The sequence below is a fragment of the Petaurus breviceps genome, unplaced genomic scaffold (genome assembly GCF_028583685.1).
Source record: "Petaurus breviceps papuanus isolate PSGF00001 unplaced genomic scaffold, PetGlider_PUasm1.0 91133, whole genome shotgun sequence".
Classification (NCBI taxonomy): Eukaryota; Metazoa; Chordata; class Mammalia; order Diprotodontia; family Petauridae; genus Petaurus; species Petaurus breviceps.
The window spans coordinates 66,519,680-66,542,126 of NW_027187419.1; the positions used below are offsets into that span (position 1 = coordinate 66,519,680).

Sequence of the window (22,447 nt, forward strand, 5' to 3'; positions counted from 1 at the left end):
CTCATTATACTACAAATACTATGCTAGTCCTATGTCTTATGGTTATTTGTATATGTTGTCTCCCCCATTATAATGTAAGCAGCTTGTGGAAAGGAACTAATTCTACCCTTCTTGGTATTCCCAGTGCTCACCATGGCAACTGGTCCATAGTAAATGCTTAATAAATGTTTCTTGAATGATTGACCTAAAAACTGTGGAACAGTCTACAGCTCTAGAAGAGCTTTGAGTGAAGGACAAGAAACATATTCTGTATCTTCTATTCAAGGATAAACTTAGCTCAATACTGTGAGGCTCCTCCAAAGGGTCGACTACTAGGTGATGAAATGTTTTGATCACAGCAGCCTGTGAGATGGAAAAAAATGTAATATCCCTCAGTACTATGCATAACCCTTTCATTTCTTCAGTGACAAGGGCAAATGGTGTGAAAGAAGGCTGGGATACCAATAATCACACAGTTATGCTTTTGTTTTTGTCATCCATAATCATGAATTCATTTGTTGGTATTCAATGAGTGATCATTGTCTAACCAAGTAATATATAGCAGAGGGAACTAAAACATACCCTTGCTGACAGTTTGACAACACATGAACCAGAAGCCATAAATAAAGAAGTACCAATTAAATGGGAGGACAGCCTCAAAAATTCCCCTTGGAAAAGAAAACAAAAGAATTAGTAGAGTTGGCTTCAATGTTTTTTCCCAAAGAACATATTTCTTCTTTGTGAGAAGAATCATCATTTTATGAGATGCTTCTTCATCTTGTCTTATAATGCTCATGATGAGTATAAATGGGCCTATTTGAATCTACTTGTCCTAGAGCTACCACCCACTTTACAGACCAAAGAGACATGGTGTGAGGTCATGGAAAGAACATTCATCTTGGTGTTATAAAACTTGAGGTCCATAGGAAGGTTATTTCTTCACTCTTTATCAACCCTAAGTTTTTTCATTGGGTAGGAAAGGAAGGTGGGTTTTTCCTTTCTTTTACTCTACATTTTTTTTCACTTTGTAAGGTCTTTATTTATTTGTCAAGAGAAAACACATGGTGATGTACCAGCATTAACCCATTGCTCTGTTTGGCTGCCAAACTCTTGTCTCTCTCTTTGGCAATGGTGAGGATGTCCTTGCCTCAGAGCAGAGAAATCCAAGACTTTTTACCTTTGCCAATAGTGAAAATGTTTGTGAGCCTGGGACAAAGTTGTTACCATTGGCATCCTTCACATGGACCACATAAAAGGAGCCTGGATGTCTCTTCTCTCTGTCAGTGTTCACACCAATTCAACCCAAGTTAGCTCTTCTAGTCACTGTACACAGATTCCCAGTATCAAACTTGATGAAATCTGTGATCTTGTCAGTCTCCAGATCAATCTGAATGGCATTGTTCACTTTGATGAACAGATCTGGATAGTGGATGGTGCAGCCATCATAAGTCACCAGATGGAGAATGTCCACAAAAGTCTTCCTCACTTTGCACAGCTTATATTTTACCTCCTCATCTGTGATGCAATGAACAGCAAAGCGGCCCTTGGTGTCATAAACCATATAGAAATGTTTGCCAGTCCTCTCAATGCTGATGACATCCATGAAGCCAACAGGATAGGTTATGTTTGTGTGAACCTTGCCATCCATCTTAATAAACTGCTGCATGCAGATCTTCTTCACCTCATTCCATGTCAGGGCATGCTTGAGATGGTTGCAGAGGAAGATGAGTGGGAGGCACTCTTTCAGCTTGTGGGGGCCTGTGGCTGGTCTGGCAGCAAACACACCAGTCAGTTTGTCCAGCATCCAGTGTTTGAGAGCAGCAACACTCTTCAGGTGTTTCTTGGGTCTACAAGCCATAGTTGCAGTGAGCCAGGAAAATGGCCTTTTAGTGTACTTTATAAAGCCATTTTTAGTTGTTTGTACCATTTTTACTTCTTTTTCTATTTGTGTTGGGGCTTTTAAACAGATATCTTGTGGTTGCAAACATCAAGATCGTCATGAGTTCAAAAATACTTTGTGTACTGATGTGCTGAGGGTTAATGTAAGCAATAAGCTGACCCAGCTATGGAAGGTCTAGAACCTGACATAAGATTTTTCATTTGATTTCTGAAGTGTATAGGTGTTTAGGTGAGACTATCACCTCTGGTGTGAGGTCTGCCAAACCCGTTCAGGGCCTCTTGTTCACCTTTGGTGTCCATCTACCCACCCGACCCCCAGTCTCACCAGTGGCTCCAAGAAGTTGTAGCATGTGCAACAGTCACACCCCAGTACACTGTTTCAGCAAATAGGTTAAACCAGGTTGAGGGTGAGTCACTGGGGTGCCTATCCCAAGCATTTGAAGACTTCCCCTGGGAAATGGGTAGATGTGAATAGTTTTTTTTTTCAAAGATCCCTGAAGGTGGTGGAATCAGGCACTGTGAAACACTTAGAGCTTGATTAGGCATTGAAGACACCAAGGTCATCCACTGCATCTTGAGCCATCATCAATCATCTTGACTTTTGTCTTGCCACTGTACTTTGATGACTCTGGAAGAGAGAGAGGCCGATGACTTTATGCAACTCTGCCTCACTTGAATCCAATTTATGCATGAGTCAAAAGACATCATCCATACCATTTTACCATTTTGACCTACTTCAAAATCCTGTGGCAATGGGCAAATGATGAAGCAACTTGTGCAGATTCATTGGGAGCTGTAGTAACAATCCTACACACAGGCAGCCCAGAACATATCTTCTCATTGGACTAAAGCAGTGGTGAGATTTGGCAATCCCCTGGATATCCAGGCAGCTGTCTTCTTCTTCTTCCTTCTCCTTCTCCTTCTCCTTCTCCTTCTCCTTCTCCTTCTCCTTCTCTCTTCTTCTTCTTCCAGAGGGGGGAAGGCAGGGCAAATGGGGTTAAGTGACTTGTCCAAAGTCACATGGCTAGTAAGTGTTAAGTGTCTGGGGTCGGATTTGAACTCAGGTCCTCCTAACTCCAGGGCCAGTGCTCTACTCACTGCGCCACCTAGCCACCCCAAGGCAGCCTTTTTAAAGACCACACTGCTTACTTCCTGGCATGAAGAAAGGGCTAGAAAAGGTGCCTTAAATTGTCTGCTTCACCTAACCTAATACTGTCCTGTTTGCTATGCCAGTCAGGAATCCTAACCTGCAGTTGAAAGAAAAACTATGTGCAAAAGCTTTTGTGAATATGATTCCACTTACCATTGATACATAGAATGTGTACATGCTTATGGACAAGAAATCTGGTGCACCAGAAAAACAAATAGCTCTTGATGTGAGAGAACTAAACCAGTATCATATCTCAATAGCAACCCTGAGTGAAACAAGGTTGGCAATGGAGGCCAGCATGCCAAATTTGGAGCTGGATATACATTCTTCTGGAGTGGCCACAGTGATGAAGAGCACTATGAAGCTGGTATAGGTTTTGCAAACAAAACTAATCTAGTCCACAAACTTATATGCCTCCCCCAAAAAGTGAAGGATAGGCTCATGACAATGCAATTGCCACTTGGAGGGAAGTGCCATGCCACCATCATCAGTACATATGTTCCCACCATGACAAACTCTGATGAAATCGAAGAAAAAATGTATGAAGACCTAGAGACCCTTATCATCAATGTGCCAAAAGAGGACACATACTGGGTGACTTTGATACCAGAGTAGGCACAGACTATCAGAAATGGCAGGAAATGGGGCAGCTAGGTGGCACAGTGAATAGAGCACCGGCCCTGGAATCAGGAGGACCTGAGTTCAAATCCGCCCTCAGACACTTAACACAATAACTAGCTGTGTGACCTTGGGCAAGTCACTTAACCCCAATTGCGCTCCAAAAACAAAAAAGAAATGGCAGGAAACTTGGAAGGAATAGAGTCAGAAAAGAAACAGCAACCTCAACAGTCACTTACTACTAAAGACCCATGTGTCTCATGACCTTCTTCTCATCACCAATGCTGTCTTCCATTTACCTAAATGCAATAAAACCTCATGAATGTACCCTTACAGCAAGCATTGGCATTTAATAGACTGTGTTATTGTAAGGAGATGTGAGAGTAATAAAGGCAATGTGTGGTACAGTGTGCTTGACCAATCACAGACTGATCCTCTCCAAGCTTAACATTTGCATTCAACAAAAGCAGTGGTCGCAAAGCAAGACAACTACCAGAAGACTTCATGTCAACAGATAAGAACAATTCTCCTTGTGTGAAGAGTTCATTGCTAACTTGGAGGGAAAGCCAAGCCAAAACACAGTTGGCAACAGTATGGCAGAAAAGGAGGGGGCAGCATTTAGAGATCTGGTGTACAGCCCTGCATTTACTCATCTGGTTCAGAACACATACAAACATCAAGATTGTTATGACAAAAATGATGGAGAAATTTGGAAGTTGCTAAATGAAAAAAAATGAAGCCTCCACAAGGTTTACCAACAGGATAGCTCATCCCTTTCTAAGAAGGCAGCATGTGACTCCATCAAAAGTAGAGTGTAAGGAAAGCTTAGAGAGAGACAGGATTCTTTGCTCAGTAAAAATGTAGATGAAATTCGTTTTTTACACTGATTGTAACAATGCAAAGCACTTTTATGATGCCTTGAAGGCTATTTAAAGACTTGTGATGCATATGAACTACCTAGCTGCACAAATTAATGGAGACACATTGATTAGTGATAAGGACATGATCCTGGAGTGATGAGCTGAAAACTTCCACAGAGCTCTCAATGGATTGTCATCAACCAAAGCTGAAGCCATTGACTGTGTACACCCCAGGTTGAAGTCAAGCCCTCTCTAGCTGAAGTTCTAAGAAGAGGTTCTGAATGCCATTAGACTCCTCTTGTGTGGCAAAGTGCCTGCTGCTGATTCTAGTCCAGCTGAGATTTATAAGGCAGGAGGTCCAGGGCTCATACAAAAGCTGAGTGAAAAGAAGATAGGTTGTCCTGTGACAATCACAAAGGGCTTCTCTCTTAGTCATTGCTGGGCAAGATTCTTGCCAGAGTTCACCTTGACTGGAAGATGGTCATCTACCTGAGAGCCAGTGTGGCTTCGGAAAGGACTGAGGAATGGTCAATATGGTGTTGGTGTTTACTGCCAAACAACCTCAGGACAAATGCCAGGAGCAGAACAGAGGTCTGTACAGAACATTTGTCAATCTAACCAAGGCCTTTGATACTGTCAATCATGAGGGCTTATGGAAGATCATGGCAGAATTTGGTTACCTGGAGCAATTCATCAGTATTGTACATCAATTTCATGATTGCATGGTTACCCCAGTTCTGAATAACAGATGATGGTCTCATGCTTTCCCAGTTACCTAAAACAGGGCTGTGTGTTTTCTTCCATGCTTTATAGCATGACATTTTCAGTGATTTTGTCAGAGGCCTTCAATGAGGATGAAAACGGCATCAAAGCCAACTACCATACAGACAACTAATTATTTAACTTGAAAAAACTACAAACCAAGACGGATAGAGAGAGTTGGTACATGATTCTCTGTTCACAGATGATTGTGTACTCAATGCAGCCTCTGAGACTGAGAAGCAACAGACTGATTCTCTGCCACTTGTGCTAATTTTGGTCTGATGATTAACACCAAGAAAAAAGAGGTTTTCCAACAGCCAGCACCACATCATCTATATTTGGAACTGTTACAGCAAATGGAGAAATTTGGAATGCTGTGGATAAATTCATTTACATTGGCAGGATACTTTCCAAGGATGCCATGTAGAGGATGAGGTTGATGTATGCATCACCAGAGCTCACTCAGTGTTTGGGCGGCTCTGGAGAAAAGTGTGGGAGAGTTAGGTATTAAGCTGCCTACCAAAGTGAAGGTCTACAGAGCTGTGGTGCTGACCTCATTGTTGTATGCTGTGAAACCTGGAAAGTCTACCAGTGCCATGCCAGGAAACTGAATCACTTCAATTTGAATTATCTTAGGGAGAAACTAAGATCATCAGGCAAAGCGCCAGGCACTGAGGTCCTTTCTTGAGCTGAACTGCCAAGCATTTGAACTCTACTGAAGAGAGCACAATACCAAATATACATTTGCTTAAAATACTGTTTTATAGACAACTCACAAAACACAAGCACTCATACAGAGGCCAGAAGAAGCAATATAAGGACACTCTCAAGGTCTCTCTAAAGAATTTTGGTATCAATTGCATGACGTGGGAGCCATTGGCACAGGACTTCCAAGCATGGCATGCCCACATAAAGAAGGTGCTATGCTTTATGAGCAAAGCAGAACTGCAGTAGTTCAAAACAAACATGAGGTGTGCAAATTTGGAGACATTTCCACTCCTAATATTCATATGGACTATTTGTGCACAATCTGTGATAGAGCCTTTCAAGATCATATTAATCCAATAAGCCATAGTCAGACACATTGTACCATGACCCCAATGAAGTGATTTCATTTTGGCCCACTTTGAGCAGGAAGGACAACAACCAATTTGATTTCTGGTTACCTAAGAACTGTGTAGCATGGACTCTGCTGGGGACTTCTTTGGGGGTGGGACAGTAAGTGGTACCGAGAGGGATGATGAGGAGAAATGGAAACTGCTATATTTAATAACCTGCCATTATCATGGTCTTCAGAAAGCTATCAGTGTAAGGTACCCCAGTTTGATTTTTTTTAGGAGCTGAAAATATTTTGTGATGTGATGGTTGATAAGGAGTTTTCTAGTCAATCTGAAAAGATTACAAGATGGTAAGCTTTTAGGAGTTTATTTTTCTTCACTCCTACCCTGGACCAATGTCTGGATTTAAATCTGCTTCCATTCATCTTTCTTTGCTCCATTTTCTCAGGAACTCTCCAAAATCAGCCAAGTCTAAAACTGACTCAAGTTTTGTTTTTTTTTTTGGCATAACACAAAGTGTCAGCCACAACTCACAATCAAGTTACTCCCAATTCCAGTTGAGACATGACCAGTTCGTAAGATTTAATTGTCGGGGCGGCCAGGTGGCTCAGCGAGTAAGAGCACCGGCCCCAGTGTCAGGATGACCTGGGATCAAATTTGGGCTCGGATACTTGGCACCACACCCATAAATAACTGGCCGTGTAACCTTGAGCAAGTTACTTAACCCCAATTGCTTAAAAATAGATTTAATTGTCTACATCCCTTAATGAAAATGGAGTGAAGAAAGACAAATATTCCAGGATATGTTCCCCAAATCCTCTCAGCAAGGTTTTCAGCAAAGGATCACGCCACTGTAGTTTAGATCATCAGGTTGTTCAGAGAGCTACCTTGTTAAAACTCTCTCATTAACAAAAATTATTAGGAAAACTAGATAACAGTTCAACAAAACTTGGAAGCAAACCAACATCTGACACCATTCACAATTATAAATTGCAAATGAATCAACAACCTGAAATTAAAAACAAACAATAAAAAACCAGGTAATGGAATGCATTTTTCAAAACTATTAATAGGGAATAAATTTTTAGCCTCTGCAACAGAGAAAATAGATGAATTTGATTATATAAGAATAAGATATTGCACAATAAAAATGTATCCAGAAGAAGGAAGCAAACAGGATGGGAGAAAATAGAATCATACAGTCATTACTCTAGAGCTGAGAGAGCCTTAAGTTATCTAGTATATCCCCCTCATTTTCCAGATTAGATAACTCAAACTTTAGGAAGCAAAGTAATTTGTTTAGGATCACAGTGATCAGAAGCAAGATTTGAAGCCAGATCCTCTGACTTCAGAGTCAGAGTGCTTTTGCCTATTTGCACTACACATTTTTTATAAAAGCATGACATCTAAAACTGTAAGAAACTGATAAAAAAAACTTATAAAAGCATAATTCTCAAATAAATTGTCAAAGGAAACTTTAAATCTCCCTTCTACCCATGTTTTACTCTCCTGTGTCCTACAGAAATAGCAATGGCCACACTGGCCAACAGAAGGTTGAAAAACTTAAAAACTTTTATCCAATTCTAATTCAAACCCAGTCCCTCATACTCCATTTCCTCCTACTCATAAAATTTTACAACTTAGTTTCTTTCCGGTCTTTTTACATATGGCAAATGAGAGACAATAGCAATTTTTGTTACTAAGGGTAGTGGGGGTTCCACCAACTACACTTAGCCTTTTACATTCTTGCTTTTGAGGTTATATGCATCAGGAACATGATATGTGTTAGAGGGAATATTTTTTTTTGGTAACAGCTTCACTTCTCTTCCCAATAGCTATTTTGCAATTTTGCCAAATGAACTTCCTGGGATGATTTGTGGGGACCCAAGGTGACAATCAGAGGCATGACAGAAATTAAAATGAATTTTCTGAGCATAACTGAACATTTTATAACAAAATTGTCTTGTGAAAAAATAGGCAAGATGAAATTCTTTTTAAAGAAGGACAGACTTAAATGCTTGAGGTTTCTGTAGTTAGTTAACTAGGTAGAGCTCTCTAGGGTCTACAATCACAAAAAAAAAACAAAATACTCCATTGGACTAAAGAGTGGATGACTCTTTAAAAAGGGGGAGGGTGATTCTTAACCTTTGATCTCAGGGAGTCAATGAATAGATTTCAGTAGAGGGAAGGATGGGTCTTTGAACTTGGATAGAGAAGAACACATCTATTTTCACTAACTTCTAATTGAACGTTAGCATTTCCTTCAATGATTTAAAAACACCCTTAGCAGAAGTGTTCCATGAGCTTCAAGGGGCTTCCTATAAATCTGTAAGACTTTATTAAATGCTATGTCCTAGGAACCTTGGTACTGGGTATACAAAAAGAAAAATAGAATAGACCCTTCCCTGAAGGAGCTTATATTCCTTAGTTGCTTAATTTCTCTTTATAAAGTGAGGGGGGTGTTATCAAATAGTCTTTGACTGATAATTCTCCCCAATACACTTGATGAAATGACAGGGTAAAAGCATTGGGTTATAGAGACAAGATGTTACAACTTTGCCCCTTTGGAAACTTTGAGAAGTTGCATTTATAGCTTCCCAAACGGCTCACCCCTTTCAGACTTTAATGAGTCAATGTAAGAGAAGTATTTATACTTTGTAATGCCTTTAGGCCCTATGAACAAGTTCCTTCATCAGTTTGGTGGAATTATAAAGCTGCTAGTCTTGGCTAGTTGAAGGATTAGCTACACTCTTGGTAGCTTTAAAAAGTACAAAATAGATATTACTCACCTTAGAAAGGGTCTGAGGTTGTAACAGCCTAACTAAATTGGAAGAGATAATGCCACTAGGGGCATAGACTGTATTCATACCTTTGTTCCATCTGCATAGGACCCCAAAAAAGAGGCTGGGAAGTATAACTAAGTGAATTGGTGCTTATTGTACTAAAGCAGACAGGAGAAAAGGGTTTTGTTTGTTTGTTTGTTTTACCAGACAGGATTGTTTGACAGAAGAGACTGGATCTCTCTGACTTCCTGCCTGGATGTGATAAACGTCAGAGCTGAGGTCAAAGACAATCCCACAATCCAGAATTTCAAAGTCAGATCATGAAGTAACAATAACAGTGTTGTTGACCAGTCATTTCAATCATACTCAGCTCTTTGTAACCATATTTCAGAAGAGGCAACTGACATTCATGTCCCCATGATCTAAGAAAGAAGTCCAGAAACTTATTGGACTTTTCACTTTTTGGAAATACCATATTCCCCACCTATGTATCTTTATGTCCCCTCCCCCCATTTACCAAGTCACCTGAAGTCTGCCTCTTTTAAGGAGTCCCTAGGATAGACTATAAGCCTGGGAGATCTAAATCAGGCTCTCCAGCAATCTGTCCTCCTAGGCCCTTATGATTCTGCAAAGCCTGTATCTCTGAAGCTCTCAGTCCATTAAAAACTGAATAGAACCTTTGACAGGCACCTATCTGCTATTACATTAGCTGCTATTTGGCTTCTGAAGCAGCAAGTTCTCTGTACCACACTACATCTGAAAAGCAGTCATTTACCTATTACTGGGTCCTAACTGTTATGATGCAGGTCACATACTCACCCTTTTCCAGAGCCGGGTGAGGCAAGATCCTATTCTTCTACTGCTAAATGAAAATGACTCAATCAAAATCATGTTTGCCTGGGTTGCTCTGGTGTTAGTGCCCTTCACAAACAGGGAGCACCTCTGCCAGAGATGAAGGACTCCAGGCCAGGCCCTGGAACTCTGCATCCTCCAGCAGCTCATTGGGTACCCACTTATAAAGACTTGGTTGTGGAGGAATGCTGGCTATCAGCCTGGTTTGGGGTTTGATTTGGTTTGGGGGGGAGGGGTTGATCCTGGTTTATTAGTGGCTCCGTTTCTTACAAGAGAGGTACACACAAAAGGATTTCAAGAAACCACTACTTTGAGTGATACTCTAGGGACTAAGGGTCCTAACATATCCTCCTAGTGGGACAAACTCTGGGCTTCATGACATGCTTAAAAGAAGGAATGGGACAAAGAAGATCTTCATCTGCACTGATTCCTGCTCATACTGACTTTTATTCTCTCCCATATTTTTTTCTTTTCTTTCTTCCTTTTTCCTTATAGTGACTCTTCAGAGAGGGATATACACACACACACATATACAGAGAGAGAAAGATAGAAGATGTGACTTGCCTCCTACTTTTTTCAGTCCCCTTTTCTGTGTTGTTTTCCCTCTCTTTAGAATGTAAACTCCATGAGGGCAAGGACTGTCTCTCTTCCCTTTTTTATGGCTTATATTTGTATCCCTAATACTTAGCATATCATCTCATACATAGTGACCCCCTAGTAAATATTTGTTGCTTGTCTTGTTAGGGTCTCCTATGGTTAGGGGCTCCTATGCTATAATGCATCTCAAACCTGTGGATGGATATGTTTGTGTAAAGCAATTTTTCATGGCAAAAACTTTCTTCTCTGAAGGCTAAAAGTCTCTTCTCACACTAGAGCATCAGACTTGGAGGGGATTGTTTCACAATTACTCTTGGGGGGAGCAAGATTGTATTTATTCTTGAATGTATTTGAAAATTTTCCCTGGTATTCTGCTATTTTGTACAATCCCAATCGATGTTTTACTAGTTGAATGGATACTCTGCCTAGGCTGCATAGAAATGCCTAGAAGGGTAACTGTAAGGCTTACTGTTGGTCCTCCTTTTCTCTCAGAGAAAGCAAATAGTGCAAGTTGGCACACCCTTCTAGACATGCCTTTGCTTGTCTATTATAATAGGGGGGGGGGGTTCCATTTCATTGATTCTGAGTACAACTGGATGAGGACAATGAGAAGATATGGATGATTTACCAATTGAGATCAATTATTTAACTGAATACCCCTCCACAAATTGTTTTGTTTTTGCCTTTGGAGGGGGGAAAGCAGGGCAATTGAGGGTTAAGTGACTTGCCCAAGGTCACACGGCTAGTAAGTGTTAAGTGTCTGAGGTCACATTTGAACTCAGGTCCTTCCTGACTCCAGGGCCAGTGCTCTATTCATTGCACCACCTAGCCATCCCTTTCCCCTCCACAAATTGAACCATAATATATGTGAATTTCAGTGTGAGTAGAGTAAGGGTTACAGATATCATTCCTAGAGGATTAAGTTCTTTGAGAGCCCAGGACTAGCTTTCATCTAACTTTGGTTCTCACACAGCACTCTGCACATAGCAGGGACTCACTAAGTGCTTGCTGAAAAAAGAAAATAATGGCCAAGTTTTGCATGGGTTAACTCATATTTCTGCATTCATCTCAGAGTCTTACAACGTTTGATGTCCCTTGTTATTTGTGATTTTGTAGACAAGATAATTTCCTATTATAGAGCTTGATTATCCTCTTTGATTCTGAGAGGGTGGGTCAGTCAGTCAATCAGAGGGTATTCAGTATGTGGAAAGCCTTGTTTTAGGTGCTGTCCTCTGTGCCACCAGCCCCTGTATTTTCTAGTGCAGCTGCCTTTCCATCTGGGAGCAAACCCAAAGAGAAACTCAAATACCCAATGGAACTCCTCAGTGAACAGCCTATATCATCTCCATCTTATTTCCTCTCCCCTTTGTCGTTTCCCATCACCCTCCATTCTGAGCTACAAGGACCAATAATGGAGCGCCTTTGCTTTACCCTAAGTCACACTAGACACCTAGGGCACCAGGATTCTACAGCATGGAGCTCCTCAGACCTGCTCTCTCATTCTTTGAGAGACATTCAACATTTATTTTTTTTAAATAGACCAGTACAGAGAGGAGATCAATACTTGTTTTTGAAAGTCCTCTTTTCCAAGGTTCACCTAATGAGATGAATTTGGGGAACAAATGAAGTCCCTTGCCATTTGTCCCTTAGGGGAAGGGATGGCCAAACCTATGTCCAGGGGGCATGCTAGTATAAGGGTATTTTTGATCACTGTATTTGTGGTCATATTATTGTTGCCTCTCCTGGAACCCAGAGCACACATGTAACTCCAAAATGAGAAGGCTCTTGTCACTCTAAGAGACAATAGAGTGGCTCTGTTTTCTGTAGAAGAATATCTCCCTCCAGCCTCAAGTCCATAGAAGGTATCTCCTTCCATGTATTTATCAAAGACATCACTGAGATATGCAGTAGACTGAGCTGAAGAGTCTAATCACGCATCAGTTCTCTAAGATTGGCTATAAGAGGGAAAACTGAGTTTTAGTTGTAGTTGAGGACTGAAAGAAAAAAAGCTTTGTGAAAAAAGAATGAATGAATGAAAAAGCATTTATTAAATGTTTACTATATGCCAAGTGGTCTTCTATGCACTGGGGCTATACACTCTAAATCAGGGAGTTTATGCTTCACATTTAGACAATGCACATGAGAAAGTAGAAGCCAAGGAAGGTCACCTTCATTCAGAAAGGTTTGCTTACAATAGAAAAGACTTTGGTGAGGAACAATGGTAGAAGCAGACAGGTGTGGAGTCAGTTCAACTCTATGTTGGCCTTTTTCTCCTGAATCCCTATGGATGAGATGATATGTTAAGTATTAGGGATACAAATATAAACAAAAAGAAGAAGACAGTACCTTCTCTCATGGAGTTTACATTCTAATGAGAGGCAAGACAACACAGAAATAAGATACAGAGGCATTGGACTGAATGGAATTGAGGATCTAGCGGGAAGGAGGCTTTCATTTTTAAGGTGCTGATTATGAAAAATCAGGATGAAGGAAAGAGAGAGTTCAGACATAGCCTGGAGTCCCTTATTGGTGTTAGTTTCTGGGTAAGATCACTAGTAGAACAGCAGCACCAAGGTTCTACTTAGAGGGCTGGTGTACTATAATGATGCAGGCCTCTGTAAGTTCACTCCCTGAGTGAATGAAGTAATTGTGGACTAATCAAGATAAAGTGGACTATATCCTCACCACAGATGAATGATTTCTCTGTTACCCCATGCCCTCTAGTCTCACTTTTCTTTCCCTAATAATCAGACTTTCTTTCTGCCTTGTCCTTGAAGCTCTCCCAGAAAATTTTATTTTCCTCATTACTGCTTTGCTCAACAATATGTCTTCATTTCTCCCAGCCTGTCAACGTTATTTGTTTTGTTTTGTTTTCAAATAATCATAGCACCATAGCTGAAAGAGGCCTTAGAGATCATTCTGTCCAACCTCCTTATTTCGCAGATGAAAAGCCCAAAGAGGTTAAGTTTTTGTTTTGTTTTCTATGAGCCATGGAAACCCACTTCTTAGAAAAGGGTCTGACTGCTTCTACAAAGCAAACTGGGTAATTGTGCATGATACCAGGCCAAGAAGGCTGCAAGTCACTGCTACTCACACTTCCTTGTCTCCAAAGTACAAAAAAAGGACAGGTTACTCCAGGAAAATGCCCGATTATACTCTTCAGCACATGCTCATTCTTTACTTAAGATAATAAATAGACTTGCTCTGTTCTCCAGTCTTCTTGACAATCTTAAAATCTTTCTGAAATACTACCTCTCCCCATCCCTGGCCCACATGGACCCATTTCTCTTCCTCTCTTGCCAGAAAAGTAGCCCTGATGATCTAGTTCCCACCCCTGCATAGAGGCTGCTAAACTCAGCTCATTCCTTTCTTCCTGTTTCTCAATACTCTCCCTGGGAACCCATATGCTAGGTTCTGTTGCTAGGCAGCATCAGTCTGGACACTAAGTAGTCTGGCTGCCTTTGCTCTCAGCCCCACAGGAAGGGAAAGATGACCCTGCACCTGCTGGACAGTGTCTTCTGGGATAGGGTGTGCTGGGAACGGGATCAGAAAATCTGAAAACCAATAAAGATCAAGCTTTATTGGCATCACTATTAGGCAATTACATATAGCCCAGGTCTTCTCTTCAAAGTAAGGAAGTGGAACATTTCAAATTGGATTTAGGGGACTCAACTATCTTCTCTCCTTTCTTCCTTCCCTCTTTGTGCCCTTCTTCTCTCTCTTTCCCTCAGCTTTCTTTCTCTGAAAAGTGAAGAGATTATATTAAACGATGGCCAAAAGTCCTTCCAGACTTAAATTTGTGACATAAGCCATTTATACTTTGCCGGTTTGTCAGTATGTTACCTCTCCCAGCACCATCTGAATTTCAAGTCACATCTCTAAACAACAAATGACTCTGATTGTAGCAGCTTCTTAGAGTGCTTTCCTTGAGAAGAGGAACCTGGCTGACCTTTTTATCTGTATCCCTAGTAGTCTAGCACAGTGCCTGGCACATGGCAATCCTTCACAAAATGCTCTTTGAATGATTCATTGATAAGAATCTCTCTTGATATCTTTGGCCCCAAGCAAACTCATAGGATCATAGATTTAGAAATAAAAAGGGACTTCAGAGGCCATCTAACCCAAACCCCTTATTTTACAGATGAAGAAATTGAAGAAGTTAAACGTCTTGCACAGAGACACAAAAAGTTGTGGCTTATCCATTTAAACCTAGGTTTCCTTGAATATAAGTCCAGTGTCCTATCCATTGAATGATCCTTCTTCTCCCCAAGTCTTAGAGATAGAAGATTGTGGGTGTAACCCAACCCCAGGCCCACAGCCAAGCCCTGGCTCCAGATCAAACTGAGGAAGCTGGAAAGTTTGGGTTAACAATTTGCCCATCGACACAACAGTTAAGGAGTCAGAATCCAAAAGTCACTGCTACTTGATACAGAAACTTGCCTCAAGTCATGTACCATGAGATCCTCCTTCACTGACTGTGAAGTCAGGAGTCCAAATGGAGGGTATGTGTGTGTTCTAATACATTGTTTCAAGAAAAGTCTTATCTAGTACTCCCTAGAATCCATATCTTTGGTACTTGAGTAAAGCAAAGCAAAACTAGGGAAGGAATTCTAGCATTCAGATCTGGGAAAGAATTTGGAGATCATCTAGTTGAGGGATTCTGAACCTTTTTTGGGTCAGGGACCCTTTGGGCAGACCGGTGAAACCTATACCTTTTCTCAGAATAATGGTTTGTTGTCACTATTCATAATGAAAGAAAATGTTAAATTGTAGTTCATGGTAAATGAAAATGTAAATTTTCTTATCCAAGATCATGGACACCCTGAAATCTGTCTACAGACTGTGGGGTCTATGGATCCCAGTTTAAGAACCCTTGATTTAACACAACCTTCTCATCATAAAATCATAGAGCAACTCTGTGGCAAAGTCAGAAATTGGACACACATCTTCTCACTGCATTGCAGCACTGGAGTGGGAATCAGAGGACCAGTGTTCAAATCTTGCCTCTGACACTTAATAATTGTGTGACCTTGACCAAGTCACCTAATTTCAGTGTCCTCAGGTATAAAATGAGGTTCCTTCCAACTCTAGATCTATGTTCTTCTTAGCTTCATCTGTGCTGAGTTCAGTTGTCTTTAAGAGGGCTTGGACAAAAATACATACACACAATCCCCACTACAAATCCCAATTATCATTGAACAATAGAAAGTGGCACTTATATTAACTCCAACTAGTCATGTTTTATTGGGGAGTCACTCTACCTTAGTTTATTCAGGGCTTCCACTCAAATATCTCTAGCACAAGCAAGTAGTTCAAACACCAACATTATAAATGGAGGGTAAGTTCCTTGTGAACCAAACTTAGGTGATAAAAGCTTAAAATCATTTTCACAGAGTCTGAGACTATAATAGAGCTAAGTTAGGCTGAGCTGAGCCTTATTAGTTGGTACTTATAGGCTTGAGGCTTAAATGCCCCCCTGGGGTTTGTGGTGGGTTATGAAAGGAATGTTGAGAAGAAGACAAACAGCAAAGAGTTCAGAGATATCTTGAAGAGGATCCTTCCCAGAAATCTCCTAAATCTCCAGTTTAAGATCTAGCAGAGATGACAATTCCTATATGAGTTTGGACATTATTTATTTATCCATTCATTTATTTATTTATTCATTCGTTCATTTATTTATTTTACATCTGGGTTAAATATAATCCATAGCCTCAGAGAAACATAGTAATGGAAAAGAACTGAAAGTGTGTGTGTGTGTGTGTCTGTGTGTATGGTTTTGTGTGTGTGTGTGTGTATGGTTTTGTGTGTGTGTGTGTGTGTGTGTGTGTTTTCCAACAATTTGTTAGGGCAGGTGGATTGATTAGAAATGGAGTCTAGTTTTCAAGAACCAAATCCCCTTGAAGTCCCACATAAAGCCCTTTGAAAACCTGTAAGTACAAATGAAGCCTTTGACCTTACAGAAATTGGGCAACTCAGTGGAAGAGCTAACTTTGCTTATCACTGAGCTGTTTTTGTGGAGCTCTTAACATCTCCAATAATTAAAAAATTAAGTGAAGAGCAAAGACTCAAACTGGGGACTAGGAAGAATCAGCTGGGTGGGTCTCCAGAACTGGCTGAAGAACATTTCAGTGGAAACTGACTTTAGGGCAGGGCATGGTTATAGTTGATTGAGGATGTTGGTGTGAAAAGATAATAGTGAGATCATTTTATTAGAGGGATACCTATACACAGCATTCTAGAGAACTGTCTCAGACATTCAGAGAATGCATAGAAGGCATTTAACTTAGGTGAGGGAAAAAGCCATAGCAAGCCAGGCTGGCAGCTAGAGCAAATATCAAAACAGGAACCCTCAAGTCAACTTTTAAAGAGAAATTTAATTGGACAGGAAGTGATGGAGAACTCAGCGTTGAAACACAAGGCACCATGGAGAAAGACAGGGATGGCTCCAGGACATGCTGAAGAAGGCTAATGACAGGAGAGGAGCTAGTGACACTGGCCTCCTTGCTGTTCTTGCACATACACTTTATCTCCTAATCCCCGGTATTTTTACTTATTATTCCCCATTCCTGGAACTTTCTCCCTCCTCCTTTATGCATCCCAGCTTCTCCTGACTTCCTTCAAGCCTCAACTAAAATCCCATCTTCTGCAAAAAAGTGTTTTCTGACCTCCTTAATGTTAGTGTTTTGCCTCTGTTAATCACCTCCAAATGCTACTTGTTTGCAGACATTAGCCATTATATCTCTATGGAATCATGAACTCAGAAAAAAATGATTTCACTTTTAAAAAACTAGTTATCACAATAATCTTGACTAAATTGAATACTTAAAATCTTGAAATGCTCCACTTTTTTCAAAGAAGCTGTTACTTTTTCTCTAAAATGATCTCAGTTTGCTTCACTCTGGGGTGTGTTGAAATCCCTGGGATATTTCTTTTAGCTGTAATAAGAAAAAGGATCTATATTTCTTATTTTTCTTATGCTCTTTAATGGAAATCTCTTTGGGATATTTGGTTGAAAGAAGCCAGTAAAAATGGAGACAAATTCTTACTGTACCCAGTTTGATCCCAATTTATGCCACAAGAGGCATTTCAGAATGATTCTGTATTTTCTAATGTTCTCTCCTTGATTTTAATATTATATGCCTGTATTTTATTTTACTTTATTCTTTTTGCTAAACTATTCTAAAGTCTGATAAAAATGCTTTGGTGGGGAGCAGTTGGTAAGTAATTAGTCTAAGGACATATTAAGTAATATATTATAAGGTTACAGGTACTTCTTATCTATAATCTTTTAATAAATCATTGATCAAAAGGAAAACAGAGAAGGAAAAAGAGAAATGAGAGAAGAGACAGCTGCCCTTGGTAACTGCAGAAGATTTTGATAATAATATTTAGAGTCAGAATAGATTGTAGAGATTTAGTGCAACCCTCTCTTTTTAGAGATGAAACTGAGCCCAAAAGACAGAAAGGGTCTGACTTGGTAAAAGGAATGCTGGATTTGGAGTCAGAAGTGCTGAGCTTGAATCCTGACTCATTATTTACTTTTTGTGTGACCTTCAGCGAATCACTCAATCCTTCAAGTTCTCGATTTCCTTATATGCAAAGTGAGGGGGTTATAAGATTTATTGATTTGTAGCCAAGATGGCTTGAATGAAGGCAGACTCCTACACTGAGATCTCCTACACTTTCTCTGGGAAAAAAATAACAGAATGATCAAAAAACTCTATAAGGAATTAGTTTAAATGACTTCTTCAACCCAAGAATTGAACAAAAAGTCAACACTGGCTCAAGGTAGCCAGCAGCAAGACCCACACCAGAACAAGCAAACAAGCCCCCAGCACTCCCAGCTCAACAAGAGAGGACTGGGGAGATATGTAGGCTGACAAGGTTTGTGTCCAAGAGGAGCAAAGCTGGAAGGAGCTACTGAGAAAGCCCTGGGGTGGTTAAAACCCCAAGTGGGCACTTTGGAAGGAAGCCCCACAGATCAGAAATGACCTGTAAGGTGCTGTAGTAAACAGTGTAAGTGTGACATCCACCTGGGCACCTCAGATGTCAAAGGTCCCTAGTACTCTGTACTGAGATGCCATAGAGAGATATAAAGATCTTGCACTCCTACTTTCAAAGGTCCATGGAGCCTTAACCCCAGGAGGAGGAGGTCAGTACAAGAATCCAGAAGACCCCAGCAAGAAATCAACCAGAGTCAATCATTTCATCCAAAAAATGCAGCAGGAAGCAGTCTGGCCTTGGCACAAAATTGCAATTCAGGAACTAAAGCTGAAAATATGAGGAAACTACAGAAGACTGACAAGTATCATGAATTATTTCAAGTCAGGAGCTTCACCCAAAAGGAGGGAGTAACTCTAAAACAACCATAAACAGAGACTGAAAGGAAAAAATGGATTTTCCATGAAGACGACATGAATAACTAGAAAAAATGAAAGAAGAGGGGGAATGAAAATTTATAAAAGTTTATGAGAGATGAATTGGAAGGAAAATAAATAACTTAAAAGAGAAAGTACTCTTACTCAAGTACTAGTTTCCCTGAAAACCAGAATGGAACAAAAACAAATCAATGACTCCATGAGACAGCAAGAAATATTCAAATGAATTTTAAAATAGACATTCTAACAGGGAAAAACAAAATAGGTGTGTCAATTCAGAACTTTAATGTCTTCAAAGGATATTAAGGGAGTTAAAGAAAAACAGAAGCCCTGGGGATGGATGAGTTCTTTTGGGAAGGTTTGAAGGGAAAGAGAAAGGGGAATAAAAGGAGGAATATACTGCTGTAGAAAGGAGTAGAATTTGTAATTTCTCATATTTGGGATGCATAAGAAAAATCTACAAACTAAATGAAGGGGTGAAGGAAATGGACATCAGACAAAGCTCACTCTTATCTCAAACAAAAGAATATTTCACATGTACAAAAATTGTTTGGTTAGGAAATACATAAAATTCAACAGATACACAAGGAGGATATTGAGTTGGGGTTAAGAAGCAGGAAGACATCAAAGTAGGGATGTTCGCAAACAAACTTCTCAATACTGAAGGTGGGACCAAAAGAGGAGGAAAAACCAAAACAAAGCTCAAATGTCAGAGGGTTCCCAGCAATCGAGGAATGAATAAACAAAGTGTGGTATAGAGATGTAATGAAATATTAGTATGCCATTAGAAATTACAAAAGTTATGACTGCAGAGAATTCTGCATGCCAAATCTATTAACTAAAGTAGAATGACATGAGCAGAACTGAAAAACAATATATACAAGTATAACGACACTGTAAAGAAAAACAACTTTGAAAAATGTAAGCATGCAATGATCAATCATGTCTCCTGAAATCTTATGATCAAACATGTTGTCAACCTCCTAACAGAGAAATAAGTGAATCAGGGTACAGAAAGATAGAAATTTTAGTGCATGACCGTTGTGTGGATATAATTTGCTTGATTATGGTTATCAGTTAAAAGGATGTGCTTTGTTTTTCTTGTTTTTTTTTTTTAACTGGGATGGATGGATGAGGTTAGCAAGACTGATGTCAAAAGAAAAAAAAAGGACTAACAAAATATTTTTTAAAAGCACAGAAGAGAACAGAAAGAAATGTAGAAGCGAGCATAGACAAGCAGGACAGTTTTGAAAGTAATATTAAGGAATTTATTATATACTTTAAAAAAACCCAAAACCCAAACAGTCATTATGAAACGGAGATTCCTAGTTTCATATACAATCTTCTCTTTATGTTCTTCTGTGCATATAGAAAAGCTCTTGGGGGTGGGTATTTGTAATGGCAAACAAAAGGATACTTTGCTCCTTGTTTCAGTTATTGTAATGACAAGCAGAGTGCTACTTAGCTCCTTATTTCAACTATTCAAGTGCCTTTGAGTCCCACCTATGATTATATCAAGTCTTTGTTGGAAACAGTATACATTGCATTGCCCTTAATAGATCTAAGGGAGTTTGGAGACCTTCCCTGCCCTAGGCCTAAGTCATCACATGGAGCCCACCATGGGAGGAACTTGCCAAAAGAGCAGAACAGGAAGGACACAACCAGAAGGGTAGGACAGGAAGGAGCAGAGCAGATAAAAGCTGAAGCATGAGTTGGGACCAAGCAGAACTGAGATGGAGAATGCTTGTGATTTCGGCACTCTGTTGGTCTACTGCTAATCCAGAAGTCCTGGAAGAAGACTTTACTGCTGTTTTCAGAGGTCCTGAAAGAGGTCTTTACTGCTATTTACTGAAGTCCTGGGACTTTATGGCTGATTTGTATTGGATTTTTCTGACAGAAGTTTGTCTGTTGGTTTGTGTTACTTTGTCAGACAGAAAGTGAATTGAGATGATAGTGCCAGCAATATGTGTGAATATTATTGTAACTTTGCTAAGCTTAATGTGTGTAAATATTTTTGTGGCTCTGTTAAGCTTTGTCTTCCCAGAAAAAGAAACTGCAAAGGACTTGGGGTGGACTATTCACCATGAACTGCAATGGGAAAGCTACCTACCTGTGAATCCAGGCAAGAGCTGGGAGTGTGGAAGAGGAGCCATGGGGTTTGGAAGTCAGCCTCAAGTCAAGATGAAAACAGGACTTTTATTTGAATATTCAGTACTGACTGATGAGATTGTAACTTATTTGTGACCTAGAGGTGGATGACCTTTGTACTTTTCACTACCCCTTAAGGATGATTGATTTAAGGAAATTATTGCAATGCTGATTGATGAGATTTATGACTTATTGAATGATATCTTTCGTTTAAGACTATGTGGCTATCTTAGTAATGACTTGTTATGTTATATTGTTGTGAATGTTTTGCTTTGGTTTATTGCTGAATAAATAAAGAGTTCACTATACTGTGCAATTAGAATCCTAAAGCTTTTTCACAGTTTTTCACAGCAGCAGTCCTCAGGAGAGCTGCTCGAGATTGCCTTTACAGTACTCAAAAAAATGGTTTTTATAAATGAGGGAGTCTAATTAGGTAAACTTAAAAACTTTATTCACTGCCAAATCTTTGATTCTCTAACATGCCCAAAGTCATCTGGGTAGTGAGTAGTAGAATGAAGACTTCAATCCTGTTCTTCCTCTAATTCCAATCATTTTTCTGCTTTTCCCTAGCAAGGTTCCTCTTACCTGACTATCTTCTACAAAGACCTAGCTATAGTGGCTACCATTTCTAGTCTAATAGAGATATCATGTTCTCTGACACATTGCACATTAGTTGTTTGACATATGCATATGTGTTCCTTTCTCTGATTAATATCTATTACCTCTTACTATCATCCAACTGGAGAATTAGATCCTGAAGGAATGGGATGGAGTGCTTATGGATAAACCTTGATGCATAAGGAAGGATCATAGGGAACTGTAACCAATGGAAGAGGCATCACAATGGAGGTCTTGAGCAGGCAAAGGACAGCATGATGGCATCTCATGGGTAAATTTAGGCATAGGAGCTTCAAGAGCAGGCACAAGACAGGTTTTTACATAGATCAGCAGGCACATGGTCTGGGTAGATAAGGGCAGATATGGACCTGACAGTTATCCATAACTATACATTATTCTATGCTTATTTAAGCACCTGAAAGGGATATATTTTTTTCTTCTACTTAATAAATATTCATTCATCACTAGCATCACCATAATATTTTACAAAATCTATTATAACCATTTACAGCAAGCATTTGTGAAACATCTATTAGGTACCAGGCACTGTTCTAAGTACTGGGAATACAAAGAAAGGCTGAAAAAAGAGCTCCTGCCATCAAGAGGCTCACATTCTAAGTAGGCTGACAACTTGCAAACAATTATATACATACAAGATATATACAGGATATATTGGAGGTAGTATCAAAGGGAAGGTACTACTGGTGGGGAGGACTGGAACTAACTTAGAAGGTGGGATTTGAGC

At 39.9% G+C, this 22,447-nt stretch overlaps 1 pseudogene; it reads right to left on the reverse strand.

The window, feature by feature from the left end:
- Nucleotides 1-1,019: 1,019 nt before the first annotated feature.
- On the reverse strand, nt 1,020-1,900 carry LOC138155138 (small ribosomal subunit protein eS4-like; annotated as a pseudogene).
- Nucleotides 1,901-22,447: the final 20,547 nt, after the last annotated feature.